The 7529-nt window shown below is 36.6% G+C and overlaps 1 pseudogene; it reads left to right on the top strand.

The window, feature by feature from the left end:
- Positions 1 to 7111: 7111 nt before the first annotated feature.
- On the top strand, positions 7112 to 7247 carry LOC147997977 (U2 spliceosomal RNA; annotated as a pseudogene).
- Positions 7248 to 7529: the final 282 nt, after the last annotated feature.

The raw sequence follows: 7529 nt of genomic DNA, 5'->3' as shown, positions 1-7529 counted from the left end.
AGGGACAGACTTGAGGGTTTTAAACATATTACCCTGATTCTTTCTTCAGGCCAAACATAAGATTCAGGAGGATGTGCAGGGAGAGAAATCGCTTGATGTCCAGAGAATCCTCACCTTCAAGAGTTTCATAAGAACAGGAGGGAGCCTATTTGGCATTGTCATTTGTGGACTCAACATTCTTGACCTAGAATCCCATAAATCATGTCAAAATTCCACCTAACATCATAACTGTAGGAGACACCAAAAGTATGTGTGTGTGTGTGTGTGTGTGTGTGTGTGTGTGTGTGTGTGTGTGTGTACATTTTCCTTTTTTTTTCTTTTCTTTTCTTTTTCTTTTTCAGAGCTGGGGTCAGAACCCAGGGCCTGGTGCTTATTAGGCAAATGCTCTACCACTGAGCTAAACCCCCAACCCCTACTATATATATATATATATATATATATATATATATATATATATATATATATATATATATCTCAGACACCAAAACTAGATAAGATTGATGATGCTAAGAAATACATGCTATCTGGTACACATGGGCACTGCAGAAAATTTCCTGAAACACCAATGGCTTATGCTTTAAGATCAAGAATCAACAAATGGGATCTCATGAAACTGCAAAAGTTCTGCAAGGCAATGGACACTGTGGTTAGGAAAAAAAGCAACCAACTGATTGGGAAAAGATCTGTACCAATCCTTCAACAGATGGATGGCTTATATCCAAAATATACAAAGAACTCAAGAATTTCGACCACAGGGAGACAAATAGCCCTATTTAAAAATTGGGTTCAGAGCCAAACAATTTACAGTCGAAGAATGCCGAATGGCTGAAAAACACCTAATGAAATATTCAACATGTTTAGTCATAAGGGAAATGCAAATCAAAACAACCTTGAGATTTCACCTCACCCCAGTGAGAATGGCTAAGATAATCTCAGGTGACAGCAGATGCTGGCGAGGATGTGGAGAAAGAGGAACACTCCTCCATTTTCGGTGGGATTGCAGACTGGTAAAATCATTCTGGAAATCAGTCTGGAGGTTCCTCAGAAAATTGAAGATTGAATTACCTGAGGACCCAGCTGTACCTCTCTTGGGCATATACACAAAAGATGCCCCAACATATAAAAAAGACACGTGCTCCACTATGTTCATATCAGCCTTATTTGTAATAGCCAGAAGCAGGAAAGGACCCAGATGGCCTTCAACAGAGGGATGGATACAGAAAATGTGGTACATCTACACAATGGAATATTACTCAGCTATCAAAAACAACCAGTTTATGAAACTCGTAGGCAAATGGTTGGAACTGGAAAATATCATCCTGAGTGAGCTAACCCAATCACAGAAAGACATACATGGTATGCACTCATTGATAAGTGGCTATTAGCCCAAATGCTTCAATTACCCCATATGCCTAGAAGAAATGAAACTCAGGACGGATGATCAAAATATGAATGCTTCACTCCTTCTTTAAAAGTGGACCAAGAATAACCTTGGCAGGTAATAGAGAGGCAAAGATTAAAACAGACATAGAAGGAACACCCATTCAGAGCCTGTCCCTCATGAGGCCCATACATATACAGCCACCCAATTAGACAAGATGGATGAAGCAAAGAAGTGCAGACCGACAGGAGCCGGATGTAGATCTCTCCTGAGAGACACAGCCAGAATACAGCAAACACAGAGGCGTATGCCAGCAGTGAACCACTCAAGTGAGAATAGGACCCCCGTTGAAGAAACACCCATAAAGAAGGGGAGGGGGATTGGTTAGGTGGATTTTGGCCCATAAACCGGGAAAGGGAATAACATTCGAAATGTAAATAAGAAATACTCGTTAATAATATATACATATTATAATATGTATAAATATATATATATATATATATACATATATATATGAATTACTATATATATATATATATCTTAAAAAATAAGAGTAGACTGCATATAAAACACTAAGGGAACTGAACATCATCTTTGAAGGATCCTTGTCTCATAATGGGTCAGTAATTTTTCTTCAGAATGTCTTTTTCCTATTGTTATTTGTTTATTTATCTATTAATTTTTACTCCATACGTTTTGTGTATATATTTTTTCTGGTTTTATGTTCTCATTGAATTCCTGAGTGTGTGAATATGATTATATGTGATTCTTGAACCTTGTATTGGCTCTTTTACATCTGCTTGTTTTATTCTACTACAGTTCATTAACTTTCATTTTATTTTTATTCCTTAGATGACTGTTTGTGTTCTACTGAGAGTCAGAATAATGTAGATACAGATGACAGGAGAGGGATAGAACAAGAGGGGAATAGAGGAAAGGGAAATCATAATTCAAATATATTGCATGAAAAAGTCTAATTTAAAGAAAAGAATTTTAAAAACATACTTTCTAGGGCCTGTCTGCCCACTTTTATCAAAGTCCTAACTACTTTCATATCAAAAGTTAATAAAACATTTTAAACCCTTTCCAAGGCACAGAAAATGATTTATTTACAGCCAATCTGGAACTGCCACTATGAGTCTGAAGCTTCTTTAGAGTTACAATAATGCAGTAGGAGAAATTTTAAGTGCTTTCAGAGACATCAATCTACTGAGGTTCAGTGGAAGTTTCACATGATGGATGTTACAAATTTTCAATGGGAAGATATACATTTTTGATACTTCATTTTTCATGAAACTCTTCAAGATCAAATTAAAAGTTTTATGGGATGCAATCATGGAATAGGTATGTTACTTTCAAAATTTCACAATTAACCCAAATAATACTAAAATACCATTAATAAATCAGAATATATTATATCCTAAGCCCATATCAACACGGCAATTAAGAAATAGAAGTAGATGTGTATCAGTGGATAAAAGCTGTTTCTGGAGAGGCACTATTTTATTTCTGGGACAATTTCACTTCATTGGTAGATGGGTTAAATCAAAGGCTGATAATGAAGGTCTTACTGTAAAAGACCAATCTATCACGAACGGACTCTCAAACCCTGTTGTATAGAGCACTAGCATTTCAATCAATCATCTGAAGCAACTTTGGCAATATCTTTATAACATTAAAATGACTGTACAGGACTTAGTGTTCATCAATATCTCTTCTTCAGGCAGAATACTTCTCATTTAATTCTTTGTTGTAAAAAAATTCCAAATTCAATTTCATGTAAATTAGATGATGATGGTGATGATGATGTTGATAGTGGTGGTGGTGGTGGTGGTGGTGGTGGTGGTGGTAGTGCTGGTGGTAGTGGTGGTGGTGGTAGTGGTGGTGGTGGTGGTGAAGATGATGAAGAAGTCAAAAACGATATTTTGGAACAGTGAACAAAGCCCATACTATTTTCAGTGTTTTTCCTAACTTTAGTGTGTCTAGGTTCAACAGTGATTAATAATCTATTGTAAGTTCTAGGTTGGGAAGGAAGAGGTTTAAGCTCATCAATACCTCACAAAACACCAGAAGAGAATGCAAATTTTTTCATGAGAAATTTATATCTATTCTCACAAGAAAACACTTATCATAACCATAGCAATGTATCAATTTAATTTTGTGAGGCAACTAATTGCCTTCTAGAGTTTAGCTAATTAATATAAAGTGATCATGTACAGAGTGTCATCCCTGGCTGTCAGGACCAAAGCCAAAGGATTTTAGATCTTGTTGTCCTAGGATTTTAAAAATGAATGACATAATTGATGGCAATGTGCAAACCTAAAAGTCTTACCATAAAAGTCACAAAGACACCATAATATATGCTGAGTATCAGGTTAGAACTTTTATATTCATAAGTATTCAGAGTTTCAAAAAGTAAAATGGTTGAGGTTAAGAACAGGACATTTTACGATTTGCATACATATCCACAGTGTGCAGTTTGGTTTTGGTGGATCATTACACAATGTATAATTTTATTTTATTTGACCAGGTGATATAAGTTAACTGTACAGATTAATGAGCCTCAGTTTGATATTTCCATAATGCAGACAGCATCCACTGAACCAATGTAACTACATTTTTTTTCACTGAATTTTCTGCAACTTACAAAAAGTTAGGATACTCTATTCTACTTTTTGGGAAAAAATGACTTCCATAGGATATAAAAATCCTTAATATATTTTCAGAACTTTTTTTCTTATTTTAGAATTTATATTTATTCTTCACACACGTATACCATGTACCTTGATCACACCAATCCTTACCTTGGTTCTACTCTATCTGGATACATTCCCTTTCCAGCTTCATGTTCTTTATATTTTCCTGTTTTATTTTTTTATAATCCATTGGTTCACTGAGTACTGCCTGCTGGGATCTTTCCTAATTCATTGTGTTAATTGTGTACAGGAGTTGTCCATACAACTGTAGATGCAGTGAGTCCAGAGTTCCAATAACTGTGTCGTGTCTAAATGTCACGATTGCATACTCTCGCTCCTCAAGTTCTGCCTTCTCTTTTTCTGCAATGTTTCCCCAACCTTATGATCAGCTTTCTTCTTCTCATGGTCTCAGCACTTATACCAGTTACACAGAACTATAGTAATTACTGCAGAGTACACCTATACATTTCTCTGACCACAACTCCTAAAAGCAGTAATGTATGGACAAAAACAATCAGAATTGGAAGGCAGTTTGACAACATGGCCATTTAGCAAAACAGGAATAGGAAAATCCTCTCTATGGTCAAGTGAGCCATGGGAAAAATGTGAACATGTTTATATTATGATATCTGACTTTCATTCTATAGAAGAGGCTTCAAAGTCAATCAAACAGCAGTTGGCCACTTTCATAAGATTTAGATAATTGTCTTCATACTTCTGAATTTTGAACTGGCACAATTATATCTAGTTTCATCAATGTACATGCCAGTGATATAATTTTGCTCTTTTGAGGGTTAAATAAAGGTGTAGTGCTTGTATAATTTATTTTTCCAATTTTTAACATGGATATTGTGAACAGGGAGAAGGTAAAGACATACATGGTGTTTTAACTGGATTAGACAGATTCCTTCAGGTACATATTCCATCAGTGGTACTATTGAATCACAAATAATTTCAGTTTTCAGTTTTATATTAATTTCTTTAGTAGCTATATTAAATTTTAGACCCAACAAACATATACCAGGGTTCTTTATTTCAGCAACACTATACAAACACTGTCATTTCTATTTGTACTTCACCACTGATTTGTGGGTTTTATATTTTTCATGTAATTTTTGATAAATACTGTGCCATTATTTTAAGCATTAATTCAAATATATAGCATATATAATTGCATTACTTTCTTTCTGAAGAATAATGTATTTTGTGTCTTACACATATGATGCATACGTCAGATAAAGAGCCAGTAAAGTTTTCTTTTCTCCATTGTTATTAACTTGGTATCTCTTAATGACACTCCATTGTGTAGATGTAGCATATTTTCTGTATCCATTGCTCTGTTGAAGATCATCTGGGCTCTTTCCAGCTTCTGGCTATTATAAATAAGGCTGCTATAAACATAGTGGAGCATGTGCCTTGTTATATGTTGGGGCATCTTTTGGGTATATGCCCAAGAGAAGTTTAGCTGGGACTTCAGATGACTCAAAGTCCAGTTTTCTGAGGAACCTCTAGACTGATTTCCAGAATGGTTGTACCAGTCTGCAATCCCATCAAGAATGGAGGATTTTTCCTCTTTCTCCACATCCTAGCCAGCATCTCCTGTCACCTGAGTTTAGATCTTAGCCATTCTCACTGGTGTGAAGTGAAATCTCAGGATTGTTTTGATTTGCATTTCCCTTTCGACTATAGATGATGAACATTTTTTAAGTGTTTCTCTGCCATTCTAAATTCTTCAGCTGTGAATTCTCTGTTTTGCCCTGAACCCCATTTTTCAATAGGGTTATTTGTCTCCTGCAGTCTAACTTCATGTGTTTATATATATTTTGGATATAGGCTCTCTATCAGTTGTAGGATTAGTAAAGAATACTTGTCTTTCACTTCTTCCTTGCACCTTTCTCTTCTGAGAAAAAAGAATCTAAGCCATGAGCTCTCAGGAAGACAACTGGGCCCTTTCCAACACCTGGCTTTGGAATAACGCATTAATGATATAAACTCTCTGACTTCCAGGAACTATAACAAGCAGGGATGTCCAGATGCTTCTGGGAGACTCTCAGCTTCTAATCCCCATATGTTGAAGGCTCAGATAAAGGCTATCTCTTCAGCAAACACAGCGAACCCCTAACCAGGACTCACTGAGCTTTCCAATCAACAAAGTATTTTTCTCCTTTTTTATACAAATACACATGGCCAGCTTCCTTCTCCCCATCTCTGTTCTCTTTACGCTCTTTCTTCTCTCTCCCAAATGGCTATTTACTCAGAATTAGAGGCCAATTAGTAAACCCTACAGGTAATGAAGGAATATCTGAGAGGCTGTTGTTGTCAGGAAAACACTAGTTACATCCCAGACGAAGCTAGGGCTCTCCAGGAAACAAGAATTGTCAGTCAGGTCCTAATGATGATGCCACTGAGAACTGGCATGGCCTACCTGCTGAACAGCTTTCCTTACATTGACCAAATTCAAGGGTGCCCTTTCCATGAGTGTCTCCTGAGACAGAGTGGAAACCTTTACGTACTACATCTCTCTTAAGTTAAGCATTTCTATTGGTTTCATTAGTGGTTATATGTTCTGAATGGAGAAAGTTAGTCAGGGGCTTGGCATGGGTAGAAAAGATCTAGGAACATGGAGTTGAGGAGATTCCTATGGATAATAATTTTATTCCCAGTACATTCCTGTGCGATACACTTCAATTTCCCAAGTTTTCTCTTTTTCTCAAAGGCAAATACTTTCCCTACAGACCTTCAATTGAATGAATATTGTATTAAATTTTTTTCAACATTCCTTGAGAGGGTACATTATATATATATATATATATATATATATATTCCTGAATGTGTACTCACACATTCAGGGGCTGTAGGAATACACTGTCTCTTTTAACACTTTTATAGTAAATATAATCTCCATATCCGGACCTGATTAAAACATCCTAAGACCCCAAGTATATCCATCTGTCCAATCCTGGTTCAGACAGTGGAGGTAAAATTAATATTTAGGGGGATACACCATTCCCTTGTTTTAGAATTAGGACCTTCAATCGCTTCTCAGCCTTTTGGCTAAGATCAAGTGTAGAATTAGGACCTTCAGAACGTGAATCTAGGACATGCATATTAGGAGGATAGGATATATTTTAAGTCAAAGAACACAGTGTCTTAGGTTTTATAAATCTTAAGAACAGCGGTACAGGCCAGGCAAGAATGCTAGAGGGTGGGCTGTTGAGAGCAAGTGGAACAACCAGATCAGGTGACAAATAGCATTCAGTCGCTCAGCTAAATGAGCCAGCTTTCTTGGGTGTAAAGGTCAGCACGTAATCGAGAGCAAGCTTTGTGCATGTGAAACAAAAAGGAGAGCAGAGGGGCAACTGGTTTGTTACCAGCTTTCTCTCTGGACTTAGATTATTATCTGCTCAGCTCAGCTCCTTAGAGTTAGCTCAGTGGCTCTGCCTCTCAAGAGA

The sequence above is a fragment of the Rattus norvegicus genome, chromosome Y, assembly GCF_021556685.1.
Source record: "Rattus norvegicus strain SHRSP/BbbUtx chromosome Y, alternate assembly SHRSP_T2T, whole genome shotgun sequence".
NCBI classification, from domain to species: domain Eukaryota; kingdom Metazoa; phylum Chordata; class Mammalia; order Rodentia; family Muridae; genus Rattus; species Rattus norvegicus.
This window is presented reverse-complemented; position numbering and strand designations above follow the sequence as displayed.